Raw genomic sequence first — 20,636 nt, forward strand, 5'->3', positions numbered from 1 at the left:
CAGGATGGTCTCGATCTCCTGACCTCGTGATCCACTCGCCTCAGCCTCCCAAAGTGCTGAGATTACAGGCATGAGCCACTGCTCCCAGCCTTTTTTTTTTTTTTTTTAATTAGATAGGATCTTGCCCTGCCACCCAGGCTGGAGTGCAGTGGCATGATCTCGACCCACTGCAGCCTCCGTTTCCCAGGCTCAAGCAAGCCTCCCACTTCAGCCTCCTAAGTAGCAGGGACTACAGGTGCACACCACCATGCCCGGCTTATTTTTTGTATTTTAGGTGGAGATGGGGTTTCACCATGTTGCCCAAGCTGGTCTCAAACTCCTGACTCAAGCAATCCGCCCACCCTCACCCTCTCAAAGTGCTGGGATTACAGGCATGAGCCACCCTACCTGGCCTTTTTCAAGTTCTAATTGTTTCTCAAGATTCTTTTGCCAATAAACCCTATCTCAGTCTTCAAGTCCTGTGTAATGTTTCACCTTAAAAGGAATCATTTATGTAAGAATAATCAATCTCCATTAATGTTAATGTTACAAGGTTTACTCTTTCAAGGTTTCGTGTAAGGATTTTTTGATTTATCTGTGTTTTTCTAAAATGATATTTCTTGAAAAGCCTCAGTCCACTGGTTGTCAGTTGTATATCGCAGTGCAAAGGAAGATAGTAAGTATTTTTCCCAGACATTAGCTTTATTTGTTCAGCAAGAACTCTGAGATTTTCTAAGATTTTAATACCTCTACTGTTTTCATTTATTTTGTGACTCCGAAAAGCCCACTACCATATATTATCAGGAAACTCAAGAGGGCCTTTCTTTGACTTCCAGATTCACAACAATGGAAAAAGTTAAAGATAGCCACTTTCTAGGAAAGAGAGAATAGAATCAAGGATTTGCTTCATATATGTGGGAGTATTGATGTTAACATCTCAATTCTAATTAACTCACATTGAGACAGTTTTTTGAAGTGTTAATGCATTTTATTTGTAGGTTTAGTCCCAAACAAATTCCACTAATGACACAACTCCCAGGAGAGATTGGCAATATCCAGGAATCAGTCCACTTTTTATCCTCCACCCAATTAAAATGTAATATTATGTAAATGTTTTGACATATCTATATCTAGTAGGAAGAATTATAACAGAAGAGAAAAACCTTATTTTCTAGGCAAACAAGTGAAATGAATTGGTAGATTTTAATCTGGAGAAGTTCACAGGCACTTAAAAATTACTTGCTTATCTTTTTCTAAACATTAACAGAATTTTTTATAGTGCTGGAAAATCAAAATGGAAGTATAGTTATAGTCATTTAAATACCTACATGATTTTTAAAATGTACAGGGTCTGGTGACTAGTGACATCAGCAAAATAACAGAAGAGGAAGTCTCAAGCTCCACTTCCATGCCCTGCCTCCCACTGCCACCCCTCCGCCACCCCCCGGCCCCGACCCACAAAGTTCAGCTAGACTAGACTAGAGCATCCTTTTGAAAACTGCTACACTTGGAAACAAGCCTGAGTTACCTGCATGATTTGCAGAACTGAATAAAACCTGAATTAGAAGTATAAGAACAGTCTTATTCCAACAGTGCTGCCCCTCCTCTTCCCCTAAGTCAAGCACAGCACCAGATGGAGATTTTTTCTCTGAACCCAGAATTTCAACAGGGGGGAAGGGAACTGGATGCAGTCATCCAGTATACCTAGCATTCTGATATGCTTCTTATGAAACCCACTCCAAAGCAGGCAGCATGGCTAGACTGCCTGGAGTCGGGTAGAAATAGATAAAGGAGGCAGAGGTCATGTTGACCAGTGCATGGATCTTGACAGTACCTCTGTGTTCCTGACAGCTGTGATGCCTGGTCACAGATACCAGCCAACCTCATAGTTGACCCCCAAAGCTAAGCTAGTTGCCTTGAGAAGGAAGATGGGAAGTTCATCCTAGCTTGAGTCCTTAGGCTGCTAGCTTCCCACCCAGCCTCAGAGCTCACCTCTGTGACCTGCATATGCAGGGAGTTGCCCACTTCCTCACATTTTGGAGAAGTGAAGGGTCTATACCAGTTTGACTTGAGAAGTCAAGCAGCAGCTCCCCTCACCCTCAGCCAAAAAACCTGCTTTACAACCCTACCCAGGCAGAGAGACTCTCCACCTTTATGAATTTCAGAGAATTAAATGTTCTAGATTGACTTGACATGGGTGCTCAAGCAGTGGCGCCATTCAGCCAATAAGCCATTCCAGTGACTTTGCACAGGCAGGGAGATTTCCACTTTCACGCATTTTAGAGAAGCATAGAGCCTAGACCTGCTTGACCCAGGTAGTCAAACAGCCACTCAACTCTGCCACAAGGCAAACCCATGGCTCTACCCTGACAGGGAGGTAATCCTCAATTGAGCATTTCTAAGGGGTACAGCTTCTGGTATTTCCCCTCTCCCAAGAAATTACTCTGCCTAACCTTGGAGCCCAGCCTACAGCCCGGCCCAACTGCAGATGTCAAATAGCAGAATTGCCCATCCAGGGAATACAACTTGCAACCGGCCTGATGAGAAACCATCACAGTTTCTAGCCATTAACTCTGCCTAATAGCAGAGCCCAGCCACTGATCTTACCAGACAGTGGAGTCTATCCAGCAGCCCCATGTAACATCAGAGGAAAGGCATCTGCCCAGCAAGTTAGAGAACTCCCAACAAGCTCTGACTCCCTGGGATCATCACCAGCTGGCCCTTCACAGGCTTAACTAAATAGTGAACCTCTATCCATGCCAAAGAACACCTATTGTAAAGGCTAGAAGGGCGGCTTTCTCCTCAAATGCATAGACAATAACACAAGGACACAAGAACTACAAAGAATCAGAAGAAATCCCAAAAGAAACTAATAAAGCTTCAGTAATGGACCCCAAAGAAATGGAGATCTTTGGAATGACTGAGGAAGAATTTAGAATACTACTCATAAAGATGTTCAGTGATGTACAAGAATATATGGATAGAAAATGTAATAAAATTTGGAAACTGATACATAACAAAAATAACAAGTTTGACAGAAATAGAAACAATATAAAAGAAACACATATAAATTCTAGAGTTGAGGAATGCAATGACCGAACTGAAAAATTCAATAGAAAGCATCATTGGTGGAATTGATAGAGCAGAAGAAAGAATCAATGAGCTGGAAGACAACATTTGATATTATCCAGTTAGAGGACCAGAAAGACAAAAGAGTGAAAAAGAATGAAGAAAGCTTATGGGACTATGAGACACCATCAAGAGATCAAACCTTTGCATACTAGGATTTGCAAAAGAAGAAATAGAAAAAGGGTCATAAAGCCTATTTAAGGAAAGAATGGCTGAAAAATCCCCTAATCTGGGAATAGATGTGAATATCCAGGTACAAGAAGCACAGAAATTTCAATCAAATTCAACACACAGAGGGGTACACAATACATACATTATCTAGCTGGCATACAATAATCTAGCTGTCAAAAATCAAAGACAAAGTATTTTGAGAACAGCAAGAGATGATAAACACATCACATACAAAGGAGACAATATGACTATCAGCAGATTTCCCAGCAGAAACCCAGTAGGCCAGGAGAGAGTGGCATGATATAATTGAAATGCTGAAGGAAAACAAACACAAAAACTACCAGTCAAGAATACTTAACCCAGCAAAGCTATCTTTCATAATTGAGGAGGAAATAATACTTTCTCCCTCAGTTTCATGAAACATATGAATTGCAAAACTCAATGGTATATGTAAAATAGTGCCATATTCAGAAAATGCTAGGACTGTAATAATGGTGTGTAAGGCAATTTCATCCCTAGTACATGGGTTAAAAAACAAAAATATTAATAGCAGCTATAGCTAAAATAAATTATCAAGGTATACACGTTAAAAATGATGTAAATTCTGCCATTAAAAACATAATGTTGAGGGGGTATGCAAAAGTATAGAATTATTGTATGCAAAGTTAATTGTTGTATGCAAAGTTAAGTTGTTATCAGCTTATACTTGATTGTTTATAAGCTGTTATCAGCTTATACTTGATTGTTTATAAGATGTTCTGTGTAAACCTCATGGTAATCACAAAGCAAAAATCTTTAGTGGAAGTATAAAGCAAAAATAGAAAGGATTCAAAGCATACCACTACAGAAAAACATCAAATCACAAAGGAAGACAGCAAGGGAGGAAGACAGAAAAAATTATTTATCAAACATCCAGAAAAAAAACTAAGAAAATGGCAATAGGCCGGGCACAGTGGCTCATGCTTGTAATCCCAGCACTTTGGGAGGCCGAGGCTGGTGGATCACGTGAGGTCAGGAGTTTGAGACCAGCCTGGCCAATATGGTGAGACCCTATCTCTACTAAAAATACAAAAATTAGCTGAGCATGGTGGCATGCACCTGTAATCCCAGCTACTTGGTAGGCTGAGACAGGAGAATCGCTTGAACCCAGGAGGTGGAGGTTGTAGTGAGCCAGGATCACACCACTGCACTCCAGCCTGGGTGACAGAATAAGACTCCATCTCAAAAAAAAAAAAGAAAAAGAAAAAGGAAATGGCAATAGTACATCCTACATATCAATGATTACCTTGTTTATAAATGGATTAAATTCTCTAATAAAAAGACAGTTACTGAATGGATTAAAAAACAAGACTTAGCTATATACTGTATACAAAGATACATCTCACTTTTAAGGATGCACATAGATGGAAACTGAAGGGATAGATAGATATTCCATGCAAATTCAAACCAAAAGAGAGTAGGGGTAGCTATACATACATAAGACAAAATTGATTTTAAGTCAAAACCCATAAAATGAGACAAAGGACATTATACAATGATAAAGGGGTCAATTTACCAAAAGGATACAACACTTATAAATATGTTTGCACCCAACATTGGAACATCTAAATATATAAAACAAAGATAAAAAGATCTGAAGGGGGAAATAGATTGCAGCACAATAACAACAGGGGACTTCTATACTTCACTTTCAAAAATGGACAGGTTAGCAATCCAGAAAATTCATAAGGAAACACTGGACTGTAACAATACTTTTGACCAAAGGGACCTCACAGACATATATAAAACATTCCGTTCAACAGCAACAGAATACACATTTTCCTTGAGGACACACAGAACATTCTTCAGCTTAGATAACAAAATAAGCCCCAGCAAATTTAAGATGACTGAAATTATATTAAGTATATTTTCTGACTACAATGATATGAAAGTAGAAATCAATAACAGAAAGAATTTTGGAAAAATTAAAAAATACATGGAAATTGCACAACATGTTTCTAAAAACAAATGGCTCAATGAAGAAATTAAATGGGAAATTTAAAAATATATTGGGAAAAATGAAAATGTAAATACAACATACTAAGACTTACAGGATACAGCAAAAGCAGTTCTATGAGGAATGTTTATAGCAAAAAAAAAATATCAAAAAAAAGACAAAGATCTCAAACAACTTAATGTTACAACTCAAGGAAATAGGAAAAAGAACAAACTAAGCCTAAAGCTAGGAGAGAAAAAATACAATAAAGATCAGAGCAGGGATAAAGAAATAGAGACTAGAAAAATAATACAAGACGTTAACAAAATTAAGAGTTGATTTTTGAAAAAATAAAATTGACAGATTTTAGCTAACTGAAGAGAGAAGGAGAGAAGGGTAAAATAAAATCAGAAATTAAAAGAGAAGACAATAGAACTGATACCATGGAAATACCAAGGATCATAAGAGACTATTATGAACAATTATGCACCAACAAATAGGACAACCTAGGAGAAATGGATAAATTCCTAGACATATACCACCTACCAGGAAGCTGAACAGACCAATAATGAGTAAGCAGATTGAATTAATAATTCTTAAAATCTCCCACCAAAGGAAAGCACAGCCCATGGTAGTTTCACAGCTGAATTATAGTAAACATTTAAAGAGCTGATATCAATCCTTCTCAAACTCTTCCAGAAAACCAAAGAGGAGGAAATACTTTCAAACCCTTTTTATGAGTCCAGCATTGCTGTGATACGAAAGCCAGACAGTGATGTTACCAGAAAAGCAAATTAGAAGTCAATATTCGTGATGAGCATAGATGCAAAAATCCTCAAGAAAATACTGGAAAACCAAATTCAATTATACATTCAAAGGATTCTCCACCATGATCAAATGGGATTTATCCCTGAGATACACAAAAGACTCAACATACACAAATCAATAAATGTGGTATATCACATTAACAAAATGAAGTATAAAAACCATATGATCATGTCACTACATGCAGGAAAAGCATTTCATAAAATTCAACATTCTTTTATTTTAAAAAGTCACCAAATTAGGTATAGAAGGAATGTGCCTCAACACAATAAAAACCATGTAAGAGAAGCCTACAGCTAATCATATACTCAATGGTGAAAAGCTGGAAGCTTTTTCTCTTAAAATCTGAAACAAGGTAAGGATGCCCGTTCTCACCACTTCTATTCAAATAGCACTAGAATTCCTTTCCAGAGCAGACAGGCAAGAGAAAGAAATAAAAGGCACACAAATAGGAAAGGAAGAAGTAACATTGTGAATGTTTGCTGACAACACAATGTTATATGTAGAAAACTCTACAGACTCCACCAAAGAACGATTTGAACTAATAAAGTTGCAGGATACAAAATCGACACAAAGAGCAGTAGCACTTCTGTACAGTAACAATGAACTATCTGAAAAAGAAATCAAAAGAACACTCCTATTTCCAATAGCTACCAAAAAAAAAAAAAAAAAAAAAGAAAAGAAGTTAGGAATAAATTTAACTATGAAGGTGAAAGACCTGTACACTGAAAACTGTAAAAAGAAATTAAAGAAGACAAAGAAATGGAAAGATATCACGTTCTTGTATTGGAAGAATTAATGTTGTTAAAATGTACATACTAATTGATATGGTTTGGATCTGTGTCCCTGTTCAAATCTCATGTTGAATTGTAATCCTCAGCATTGGAGTTGGGACCTGGTGGGAGGTGATTAGATCATGGGGGTGGTTTCTCACAAATGGGTTAGCACCATCCCCCTAGTGCTGTTCTCGTGAAAGAGTTCTCACAAGATCTAGTTGTTTAAAAGTATGCAGCACCTCCAATGGGAGAACACACTAATACACTACCCAAAGTCATTGATATGGTTTGGCTGCATGTCCCCACCCAAATCTCATCTCAAATTGTAATTCCCACATGTTGAGGGAGGGACCTGGTGGGGGGTGATAGGATCATGGGGGAGGTTTTGCCCATGCTGTTCTCGTGATAGTGAGTTCTCCTGAGATCTGATAGTTTAAAAGTGTGTGGCAGTTCTCTCTCTCTCTCTCTCTCTCTCTCTGTCTCTCCTGCCGCCTAGTGAAGAAGGTGCTTCCTTCTCCTTTGTCTTCTGCCATGATTGTCAGTTTCCTGAGGGCTTCCCAGCCATCTGGAACTGAGTCAATTAAACCTCTTTTCTTTATAAAATAACTCAGTCTCAGGTAGTTCTTTATAGCAGTGTGAGAATGGACCAATACAGTGATCTATGGATTTAATGCAATCACTATGAAAATTCCAATGTTAGTTTTCATAGAAATAGAAAAAATAATCTTAAAATTCATATGAAACTGCATATAAACACACACAAAAAAATCCCTCAAATATCCAAGGCAATTATGAGCACAGAGAGCTAAGCTGGAGGTATCATACTACCTGATTTTAAACTATGCTACCTATACTACAAAGTTGTAGTAATTAAAACAGCTTGGTACTGGCCAAAAAAAAAAAAAGACCTGTCAACCAATTGAAGGGCATAATAGAAAACTCAGAAACAAACCCATGCATGTATGATCAATTGATTTTTGACAAAGGGCCAAAAAGGGAAAAGGATAGTCTCATCAATAAGTGGTTTTGGGAAAACTGGATATCCACATGGAGAATAATGAAATTGGGCCCATATACAAAAATCAACACTAAATAAGTAGGTTTAATCTTAAAACCAGAAACTGTAAATCTGACAGAAGAAAACATAGGGGAAAAATGACATATTAGTACAGTTAATGATATTTTGGATTTGACAAGAGGTAATGAAAGCAAAAATAGATAAGTGGGATTACATCCACCGAAAAGCTTCCACACAGCAAAGGAAACAAGTGTGCAGAGTCAAACTACAATTGGGAAAAAAATATTTGCAAGCCAGACGTCTAATAAAGGGTTAATATCTAAAATATATAAGGAGCTCAAACAACTTAATAGCAAGAAAACAAAACAAAAAAATTAAAACCTGGGGACGGGACCTGAAAAGACATTTCTCAAAAGAAGACACAAATGGCCAACAGATACATGAAAAAATGTTCAGCATCACTAATGATTAGGGAAATGCAAATTAAAACCATGATGACATATCACCTCACACCTGTCAGAATGGCTATCAAAAAAAGAGTAAAATGTTGGCAAGGATGTGGAGAAAAGGGAACCCTTGTACACTGTTGGTGGGAATGTAAATTAGTACAGCCATTATGAAAACTGTATGATGATTCCTCAAAAATCTAACATTAGCATTATATGAATCAGAAATACCACTTTTAGATATTCACCTAAACGATTTGAAATTCATTTGTTAAAGAGATGTCTACACTACATGTTCATTGCAGCACTATTCACAGTCGCCAAGTTCCGGACTCAACTTAAGTGTCCATAAACAAATGAATAGGTAAGGAGAATGTGGTGTATTATATATGCACAACAGAATACTTTTCAGCTTTGCAAAAGAAGGAAATTCTGTCACTGGCAACATCAATGGAACTGGAGAACATTATGCTAAGTGAAGTAAGCCAGGCACAGAAAGACAAATACCCTGTGTTCTCACTTATATGTGGACTCAAACAGTTAAACTCATAGAAGCACAGTAGAATGGTGGTAAGAGAGGCTGGAGGGGTGGGAGGAATAGGGAGATGATGCTCACAGGGTTCAAAATCATACAGGAGGAATATGTTGTTGGTTTGTTTTTTAGTTCTATTGCACAGCCTCATTAATGTAGTTAACAATGGAGTATTATACATCTCAAAATGGCTAAGAAAATGAATATCTAATGTTCTCACCACAAAAGTATGTTAAGTATTTGAAGTGATGGATGTTAACTAGTTTGATTTAATTTTTCCACATTGTATTCATAAATCATAACATCACTTTGTACTCCAAAAATTTATCCAATTATAAGTTATCAATTTATACTTTTAAAAAATACTAGAAAATGTTTGAAAGGCATCAAACTTAGCTATATGATTTAATTTAGATGCTAGCTAAGCAATACCAAGTAAAAATCTACTCATTTCAATTCAAGATGTATTGAACACTTACTAAGTGCAAGGAAGTATGCAGAATGCTCATTTATTTGATACTTTGTTGGAAAGTTAACTATATTGAATATATCTCACTCGTTTTCTTTTGTCTTTTAAAGGTGAGAATTCTAACTCTTTTAGAAACTAATAACAGTTTCAATTAAGTTCTTGAAACCAGATTTTCAGAAAAGTTTATAAACAACTATTTCAGTGTATGACATAGCCTTTCAGTATAATTTGGAGAGCATGATATTGTTACCTGCATTACTTCTCTTTCTACTAGTAGATAATAATATTCTACTAGTATTAAAACACAGAAATGTTCTTAGAGATGGAAACATAAGTAACTGGTTAGAGTGCTTCAATAATTTTGTATCTGCTACTAACTAATGCCTCGTATTTGGTCATGGTTTCATGTGCACAAATAAACCAAAAGATCACAGTGACTAAAAATGTTTTAATAACTTTAGGTTGTATACATGCTGAATGGCTAAAATCTCCAGCATAAATGAAAATGAAATAAATGGCTACTAATAAAATAGTATGCCTCTATCATATTCTTCAGCCCAAAGCATTTTTGCTGACAGCATTTATTAGATGTCTAAGATCTACTTCAGGGAGGGACAGAAGAGCCAAACAGTGTTTTCAGAGTCAGATGCTTAAAGAACGAAAACCATTTTTTTTTTTTTTTTTTTTTTTTGAGACAGTCTCGCTCTGTTGCAGAGGCTGGAGTGCAGTGGCATGATCTCGGCACACTGCAACTTCCGCCTCCCAAGTTCAAGTGATTCTCCTGCCTTAGCCTCTGGAGTAGCTGGGATTACAGGTACCTGCCACCACGCCCAGCTAATTTTTGTATCTTTAGGAGAGATGGGGTTTCACCATGTTGGTCAGGTTGGTCTTGAACTCCTGACCCCAGGTGATCTGCTCGCCTCGGCCTCCCAAAGTGCTGGAATTACAGGCGTGAGCCACTGCTCCCGGCCACTTTTTTTTTTTTTAATTAAATTAAGGGCTTTTCATATTTTCATTTTCAAATAAAAGCAAACCCAAACTTATAAATAATTTGAAATAAATTACTGTTCCTTTGAAACTTCTAATTATAACATTTTGAATTCTTTTAAGAGAAAATGACTTAGAATTGTATGGGTCCCATTGCCTATCCTTTAGGGCATTGAGTCAATGAACTTGCTGGCAAAGAAACTACAGACTATGGTATTATGGCATTCTCCCCTAACTCCTTACATTGAAAAGTATTCACACGAAACAAGGACTTGGTTATTTCTATTCTCTCTAGAGTTCCTAAGGACAGAATCAGGATTGGTGAGTCAAAGTGACTAGGAGGCAGATTTGGGCTCAACAATATGGAACAACTTTCTAACAGGTAGACCAGGTCCAAAATGGAATACATCTGTGATATCAGAGAGCTGAAACGTGGACAGTTTTATTTGTGGGTATATAATAAATTAATTTTATTGCTTCTTTTGACTTGAATCATGAACCTCTGTTTCTGCCTGAGGGAGCATTGCAAAACTTCTCGACTGTATTTCAACAGATGACCAAGAATTTAATTCTCTTAATATTTATTGAGCACTATCATATGCAAAGTATTGGCATAATCTTCTTGTGCCCCCTTCATAGAATGCAAATTTTTTAAAATTTTTATTTTTAATTATGGTAAAACACATATAACATAAAATTTACCATCTTAACCATTGTATTAGTCCGTTCTTGTGTTGCTATAAAGAAATATTTGAGGGTGAGTAATGTCTAAGGAAAAGAGGTTTAATTTGCTTACAGTTCTGTAGGCTGTAAGCATGGTATCAACATCTGCTTGGCTTCAGGTGAAGGCCTCAGGAAGCTTACAACTATGGTGGAAGGTGATGGGGAGCCAGCATGCTTTAAACAACCAGATCTCGTGAGAACTCACTCTTTGTCAGGAGGACAGCAACAAACCATTCAGGAAGGATCTGTCCCCATGACCCAAACACCTCCCACCAGGGCGAACCTTCAAAACTGGGGATGACATTTCAACATGAGAGCTGGAGGAGACAAACATCCAAACTATATCAACCATTTTTAAGTTAAGTCATGTTAGGTATATTCACACTGTTGTGCAACCAAACTCCGGAACTTTTTCCTCTGGCAAAACTGAAATTCTGTACCTATTAAATAATGCCTCATTTCCTTGTGCCCTCAGCCTCTGCCAGCCAGCATTCTACTTTCTGTTTCTATTAATTCAGTTACTCTAGACACTTCATGTAAGTGGAATCATGCAGTCTTTTCTGTGACTGGCTTATTTTACTTAGCGTAATCTTCTCAAAGTTTATGCAGGTCATGCTATTTATCAGTTTCCTTTTTAAGGCTGGATAATATTCCATTTTATGTATATACCAAATTTTCTTTATTCCTTCATCCACTGATGGACATTTAGGTTGCTTCCACCTCTTGGCTGTTGTGGATAATGCTGCTATCAACATGTATGTGCAAAAATCTTCAATTCTTTTGAATATATACCTAGACTTGGGATTGCTGGGCCATGTGGCCATTCTGCTTTAAATGTTTTGAGGAAGTGCTATACTGTTTTTCATAGCAACTGCATCGTTTTGCATTCCCACCATCAACACATAAGGGTTCCAATTTCTCTACATCCTTACCACCACTTGTTATTTCTGCTTTTTAAAATAGTGACCATTCTAAGAGGTGTGAGAAATATTGACATAATTCTGACTTCAGTGCCCTGTGCGATAAACTATACATAACAGCTACTGAATAAAAGCTTATGATTGAGATGGACTGAAACTTTGGGTTTTCATAATGTTTGCTTTATAAAGTTGATCTTGGATAGAGATTATTAATACAGTCTATGTTCTGTGCTTCAGGATGAAATAAAGACACATCTTAGAAATAGCTCTTCTTATGGCTGTTACTATATTTCAGTTTTCAGCATAGATGTTGATTTTTATGTGTTATTCTCATAAATACCCATCACTGTCCTAGCTTAGGGTCATAAGCTATCATGGCTTTAGTAATCTGCTTCTCTCCTTGATTCTAGCAATTTTTTTTTAATAACACTTGGGAAAGATAGACATGCTAATTCCTCTATAAGAAGACTATTTAGTATACCCTGGAATTAAGGGTTTTGAAGTTCTTTTTTGAAAGATTTATCATAAAAAAAAAATCTAGTTTAGTACGTCTAGAATTGTGTTGTTTACTTTTTCTTTTTGCTTACTCCCCTGCAATGCCTACAGGCTGATATGAGATCACTGGTGCTGAGAGCCAAGTTTACAGTGAATGTGGTCATGTTTAAACTTTTGCTATTTTTAATAAATTCTTGGTAACCTCTATATTAATGGTCTAACAATTAGCAATTCTAGGCCTGTTGAAAAAGAGATGTTGTTGTCATATTTGAAAAAAAAGTGATTTGGGAATAAATAAGAAAAGAGCAGGAAGTTTTCATCTCCAAGTAATTATTCAGAAGAATGTTTTCAGTAGTATTTTATTTGCAGTGAGTGAAATCAGCATTCTCAGAGACTAGTGTTTGCAACTAGAAAACATGTCTTTCTCTGAACATGTCAGCATAATAAACAGCCAGGTGCTTTGTAGCTACTTCCCATTATATAGATAATGTTGATGTAGAGCAGGATTCAGTGAGTTTTATGTTTAAAATAAAGAGATTTCAGGTAATTTATTGCTTCTTTGAGAGCAATATAAGAAATGTGTAAGGTATATTTGTCCTTTACCTATGAATCAAAACTAAGTGCCATGAGGAACAAGTAGAATGTCTTTTAAACTTACAGAAGTAAATGTTTGTTGAATAACTACCCAAGCAAGCCTACACAAAGAGGAGTTGGGGATAATCTGGTAATACTATTCCTACTTAAATAATGCCCATCATGACCATTTCACAATAACGTTTTGTTGAGTACAAAAAAATTTCTACAGAAAGACTCTTCAGGTTCTCCTTTTTTTATTTTTAAAAAAAAAAAAAAAAACAGTTGAGGGTGTGGAGGTATGAATAACTACCAGATCGAATACATGGGAATAACCATTTTTATTTGGACATTTCCCCTCATACTTGCTTTTAGAAAAAGAAATTCTTTCCTGTTTTAGGCCTCCAAGGGATAAACGAGAAAGAAAATGGCTGTTCATAAGAAATCCGTAATATGAACAAATCAAACATAAATTCAGGTATCAGGAAGAAGCTTGGCTTAAGGGGAGTGTTATTAGCATCACCATCCATCCTCATTAGTCCAAAAGCTTAGGTTTTTAAGATGACTACAAACTCCAGAATTAATTATATTTCAAAGCAGATATCTCATTTTCTTTTGAAAAAGCAAATAGATGACTTTTCACGGGCCAATTTTATCACTAGCACCTATTATCAATATCAATACTTATGGACAATTGTTTTTTAAAATACTTTTTTAAAATGGTAATACACTTATATTTTAATTGAAGCTTTTATAGACTATATTTCAAATGTGAATAGTTTCCCTAGTTAGGAGAAATATTATACTGTAATTTACTGTAAAACTGATGGAGTCAGTTTTATTAAATTCTCTGAAAACAATTTTCTGTATTTATATTTTGAGAGTTGTTATTCCACTTCCATATTTGTCTTTAAGAAACTTAGTGTGTGTGTGTGTGTGTATGTGTGTGTGTGTGTGTAGTTCCCAAATTTTAATCTAAACTTATAATAGATTAGCCTTTCAACAAGTTTTTTTTTGTTTTTATTTTTTAGTGGTGACATTTTGGAATAAGAAATTTGTGACTTATTGCTCTCTTTGTAAACATAATTTCACAAATAATTTAGGGACTTGGATCATTCAGGGATACCATGTTTATTGGAAGAAAAGATTATATTAAGTAGGTGGCAGTTTAAAGAGGTTGAAATTAAGTTAAAGGTAAGCATTTGGAAGAATATTTGGAAGCAGTAGAAATTAACTAACTTAGTTGTCTACAAACAGCCATTTCTATAATAAATTCCATTTTTTTATAACTCTGAAAATCAATTCTGCATTAAATTTTACTATTTTGGTAAATGATCTTCATACAGTAACACTTTGTGATGGACCAGATGTTGCTAGCTTATGTAATTAACCCAGGTGAAAATATAAGTTATATTGATGAAAATCTATAAATGTATAAAAGCAATAGAGAATAGTAGTATTTTAGTAGCAAAGAGAAACGTGTAGGTTTACTGCATCTTCTAGCCCATTCTCCCTGAGAAGGTACCACATTGGAGATGTTATAAGCTCATGCTTGATTTAAGGTTTGAATAAGTTAACAGCTGGGCAATATGTTGTTTTAAAGAATAAAGTCTAGGCAGCACCATTTATTATTAGTTTAAATTTCAGTATTCAATTTATTCATCACTGCCTAATAAAGACCCTACTTCCTTTTTCACCACATTTACTCACTGACTGATGTTCTATCACTGTCCAAAAGAAGACAAAGACAAATGTCTCTGTGTGGGCAGAAGATGCTCAGTCAGGATAGCTGTGTGATGTCTACCAGGTTTAACAAATCTAGCAATACAAAGCATAAAAAAGTGGACTCCTGAAAAAGATCTACTGTTAAGTAATTTAAGAATCACACCCTCAAAGATCCTGTTTGTAGTTTTTGGTAACCTGGAGGGCATATTGAGTAGGCAGCTATTCGACATAATGTCTAATTTGTTGACATTGAAAAAAGAGTTCAAGATTATACTCAATATATTTGCATAAATAAGGTAGCCTTACATAAACTACAAGAGGCCAAGAAAAAGCAACCTAAAAATGAAAAGCCATTTAATCAGGTTATATATATCAGAATAGTGGAAGATCAGATCAGAAGTCAGGGACAGATCCAAGTCTTCTGTTAAAAACTCATCGCTGGCCTCATGTTTTCTTCTGGATTTAATAAATGGTTATTAGAATTGTGATTGTGTTTTATATTATTTCAGTATCAGTTGCACTTTAAAGGAATAGCAGAAACTTCAACAAAGTTTAAAATTTCTGCCTATTAAAAGACATTGTTTTAAAAATGAGTAGGAAGCCGGCCGGGCATGGTGGCTCATGCCTGTAATCCCAGCACTTTGTGGGGCCGAGGCGGGCAGATCACGAGGTCAGGAGATCGAGACCATCCTGGCTAACACGGTGAAACCCCGTCTCTACTAAAAATACAAAAAAAAAAAATTAGCCGGGCGTGGTGGCTGGTGGGCGCCTGTAGTCCCAGCTACTCGGGAGGCTGAGGCAGGAGAATGGCGTGAACCCGGGAGGCGGAGCTTGCAGTGAGCCAAGATCGCGCCACTGCACTCCAGCCTGGGTGACAGAGCGAGACTCCGTCTCAAAAATAATAATAATAATAATAATAATAATAATAATAATAATAATAGGAAGCCACAGATTCAGAGAAAATATTGACAACACATATATTTGATAAAAGATTTGTATCTAGAATCTTACCATTCAAAAATAAGACAATGTTTTAAGTGAACAAAATACCTGACCAGACATTCATGAGAAGACAAATTGGGGCCAATAAACACAGAGAAAATATTCAAATCATATTCAGGGCAATACAAATTAAACCACTATGAGATAACACCCACTAGATTGACATTTAAAAAAAAAAATGAAAAAACCAGATGTTAGCAAGGATGTAGAGAACCAGGACTGTCAAACACAAGTCACTGGTTGGAGTGTAAAATGTGACAAGCAATTTGACAGTCTTTATAAAGTTAAACATACATATTCTTTATGACCCATCATGCCCAGATATTTATGATACCCAAGTTTTTATCAAAGATATGAAAACATTTGTTCACAAAAAGATCTGCACATGTGTATCATAACAGTTCATAATAGCCAAACACTGGAAGCAACCCAAATTTACTTTAATAGGATAATAAGTAAACAATTATTGGAAATGTTTATGGAGTACTAGTTAGTAATAAAAAGATACAAACTACTGACACTACAGTAATTTCTGTGAATCTCAAAAATACTTTGTGTTGAGTGAAGAAACCCGACATTAAAAAGAACATAGTGTATGATTCTATTTATTTGAATTGTTAGAAGTAGCAACTAATCTATGATGATAGAAAGCAGAACAGTGGTTGTGGTGGGAGGGGGTGTTGGCAGTGGCAGGGAGGAGGGATGTTAGAGATTATATGGAAAGTGGTACAAAGAAACTTTATGAGATGACAAAAAAACATTCTAGGAGGTTGGGTTAGGCAGGTGTATCCATCTGTCAAAACTTGTTGAACTATATACACTTGAGATACAGTTGATTACACTGTAACTAAATTATATCTCAAAGGAAAAAAAGTTTTAAAAATGTTTCAAAGACAGCAAAACCTGATTAGAATTCCAAAATATTGGAGAAGAAGAAACACTTCTAAATTCAATCTGGAAGGCAAGTATTACCCTGATACCAAAGCTAGGCAAACACGTATAAGAATTCATAGTAGAATGGCAAGTATGACTATAGTGATAGAAAGTAGATCTATCAGGAATGGTAGAGTATTTTCAGCATATTACTAAAAACTAAAGAGATCATTTGTATCAAGGTTTGTCTAAGGAAGGTACTATGTGTGCAGCATCATTCTAGAAGCAGAGTCAGATCATTTCTTGAGATCCTTTCCTATTCTTTCCTATTAGGATTCTATTATTATGAGTGCTTATTATGTCTCGGGGCTGTACTGAATCTTGTGTGTTCATTTTTTTCATTCTTAGACCGTTTCCAGAGAACATGAAAGTTTAAAATGTGATTGCTCTTTTGAAATAGTAGTATCAACATTTTATTGTTGACAAAGTTAAAATATAACAATAGTAACAAGTGTTTATTTGGCGCATCCTTGTATACACTCTAATATGTTAACTCTTTAAACCTTCACAATAACCCTACAAGGTAGTTACTATTGTTAGGCCCATTTTTAAATTGAGGAGTCACAGTCACAAGCTAAAAAGTGCCAGAGCCAAAATTCCAACCCTGTAGTTTCACTTCAGATAACCATGCATTTAACTGCTACTTACCCACCATTACATTCTTAACCTTAACAAGTCCTTAAAATTTAATAATGTTATTTATTTGCTGATATTTAAATGAATTAAAATATTAATGGAAGAATTACAATATTTAATATGATACTAGATTTTTAAATATGTTGAAAACCTCAATATGAATAAAATGCAAAAATTATTAGCATTTATAGTAAACAAAACACAAAACATCTCTATCTGTCTAAACAAAGCTTTTGCCTACCCAGACTGTTGGGGCTAAGTGCCTATGTTACCCTATAAACTGCCCTTGGTTTGATTTCTAATCATACCACCATTGTGTGATAGATATCAAGATAAAGCTGAAATGCCAGGTCAGACTCCAGATTTTCTGGCTAGATTTTCAGTTTTACTTTTGGTTGTTTTGACCATGTTTTATAATAGGTACCTAGTCAACATAAGTAACTCATTAGGATCAGCTCTGCTTTTTAATGCTGTTGATATAACATCAGTCTTTCTGGCTTAAAATTTCTTATAAAATTTTTGAGTGAGTATTTGCATATATAACTGTGTTTTAAAGTTATACTGTAAACACTTGTATTTCTTCATAACTTTAAGTACTTTGGTCTAACTCTTTATATGCAGAGTTTGAAATATTAATGAATTTCATCAAAATATATAATTAGTTGATAAACTGTGAGTGCTCTTGGTATGTTATCATCATACAAATAACTATACATTATAATATAGTCCCATTTCAGTTATCTATTGCTGTGTAAAAATGACCTCAAACTCAGTAACTAAAACAAGCAGCTCATAATTTTTTTAGGTCAGGGATTTGGATAAGGTACAAATTGGATGGATCATAATGTTCTGCAATATCTGGGACCTTAGTTGGGGCTCCTCAAATGGTTAGGAGCTGCCTAGAATACTCCATGGATGTTTCAACTCATAGGGTCATGTCTCAAGCCTTGACTCTGCCTGCTGGACCAAATGCTTAGTTCTCCATGTGTGGCTTTTCCATGTGCTACCTTTGGTTTTTTCACAACATGGTGGTCTCGGGTTCTAAGAAGACATATTCCTAAAGTATCAGCTCTAATGTCCTAGCAGTTATCAAGCCTCTTCTTTTTTTTTTCACTCACCACCATACTAATAAGGATCAAGCCTCTTCTGGCATCAGAATTTTTTTTTGTGGCTAAATCAGATATATATATAACCAATCTTCTCTATTAGAGAGTTATGTTTTTCTTAGCAGGTATCTCATGGTCAGGCCTAGAGTCAATGTGGGAAGAGACTATATGAGGGTATGAATCACTTGTACACTTATACTTATGTGTAAGTAATGGTTCACTGGAAACCACCAATGTACCAAAACAGTTGACTAAACATGCTTAGCACACTTCTGTGTTCATATCAGGTACTCTGTACTTAGTGATTGATTTAAAAATCAAGGACATTTTTGTATATGCTTTTTCTATTTATGTGAATTGTTACATTTTGCCACATTAACCTTTAATATATGAATAAAGTTAAAACAATGAAGAGACTTGAGTAAGTACTCTTTCTAATGGATATCCTAGAACTGAGGTCCTTCTATGTGCTTCCATTAATAGCAATGTAATACCAGATCTCAACTGCCATTGTGCTGCCTTACATTATACTTCCATGTAATAGTTGCATTGCTATAGGAATATAGGTTACTAAACTATCATTCTCATTACTTTCCAAAGAAATGTTCAATATCATGCTATTTAAAGACTAAATATGATAATGATTTTAATACAGTGTCATTCTTCTAATGTTACATAGATACATGTATTTATCCTGTGCATCTTGGTATGAGGATTTAAAAATCCGTTTTAGGGGAAAGTTTTGTGTGCAGAGCACAGAGCGCTAGATATCAAGTAGGTTTATGTAAATAGTGTATTGCTTCATGTTCTTGGTGCCATATAACAGAATCTTTTCTGCTAATTTAAGTCACAAATGAATATATCAAAATGATATCAGCAAACCCACGGAATGTACAGGAAGGCTAAAGAGCCAGGCTGAGTCAGGATGCAAGGCACTGCCTACCTGACAATGTAACTACTAGGAATTTGCCTCTGCAGTTGCTGACATAGCCCCACTGCATATTTATGGACTCCATGCTACTATGGCCAGCGCAAATAATCTTTTATCTTATCAAAAATAATTTGGGCATATCAGGAAGTAAATATAATATACCCTTCCTCAAAAACAAACAAACAAAACCCTAGAAGAAAACACTCATATACTTATCACTTGGATTAAACAATGATTGATAGTTTTCTCTATTTGCATTAAAATACTTCAACACAGAAATAAATTACAGAAGTCATGTTTTACCACTAAAAATATGAATATGAATACCTTAAAATGGAAAAACTTATGTAACCATAATAAAATTCATATATGTAATGAATTAATAATTCCCTAATAATCATCTAATACCCAGCCCATGTTCAAATTTTCCTAAGTGTTTGCAAAATGTTTTTTATAGCTTGTCTGTATAGGTCCAGATCCAGTCAAGGTTTACATGTTGAATTTTTTTTAGTCTCTTGAGTTTTGCTTTAGACCATTCAAGCTACTTTAACAAAATACTATTAACTGGGTGGCTTTATAAACAAGAAAAGAGAATTTTCTTTCTCTCAGTTCTTGAGGCTGAGAAGTCCAGGATCAAGGCATTAGCAGATTTGGTGTCTCGTGAGGGCCTATTTCCTGGTTCATAGATGGCCATCTTCTCGTTGTGTCCTCATGTGGTGGACGGGATGAGAAACCTTTCTGGAATTTTTTATAAGAGCATTAAACCCATTTGTGAGGGCTTCACCCTCAGGACCTACTCACCTTCCAAAGCCCCCACCTCCAAAAACCATCACATTGGGAATTAAGTTTCAACATATGAATATGGGAAGGACAAAAATATTCAGTATCTCCTACCCTTTTAATTTTTCTCATACCTTTGACTTGATAAAGTTGGGCTAGTTGTCCTGTATAGAACGACTCACGTTCTGGACTTGTTAGATTTTTTCTATGTAGCATCATGTAACTTGTTCCTCTATCATCTATATTTTCTGCTACCTGTAAGTTAGATTTAAAAGCTTGGTTCAGATTAAACATTCTTGGGATGGGTAATACTGTGATGGGCGACACTGCTTACAGTGTTAAATTAAGGGTTTGTATGATGTCTACTTACTTCTCTCTTACTCAAGACTAATAAAATACATTCAGGTATTTTGTTTCTTTTCTCTCCTCCTCTGTTCTCCCCTCCGCTGTCCTCCCCACCTTTCCTCTCCCCTATACCCTCCCTTTCCCTGTGCTCCTCCCATCC

General features: G+C 35.7%; 1 protein-coding gene and 1 long non-coding RNA gene across 3 annotated transcripts in view; one reads left to right on the forward strand and one right to left on the reverse strand.

Moving 5' to 3' along the window:
• The window catches only part of CWC27 (CWC27 spliceosome associated cyclophilin), a 264,667-nt gene that overhangs the window by 74,291 nt on the left and 169,740 nt on the right, over positions 1 to 20,636 (forward strand). The gene's annotated exons all lie outside the window — the stretch shown is intronic.
• Positions 1 to 20,636, reverse strand: part of LOC129036421 (uncharacterized) — a 51,753-nt gene that overhangs the window by 10,369 nt on the left and 20,748 nt on the right. The window contains exon 3 of the long non-coding RNA XR_008502536.2: positions 20,266 to 20,386. This is a non-coding gene — a long non-coding RNA (uncharacterized LOC129036421). The remainder of the gene's footprint in view (positions 1 to 20,265; positions 20,387 to 20,636) is intronic.

This window comes from Pongo pygmaeus, chromosome 4, assembly GCF_028885625.2.
Source record: "Pongo pygmaeus isolate AG05252 chromosome 4, NHGRI_mPonPyg2-v2.0_pri, whole genome shotgun sequence".
Taxonomy (NCBI): domain Eukaryota; kingdom Metazoa; phylum Chordata; class Mammalia; order Primates; family Hominidae; genus Pongo; species Pongo pygmaeus.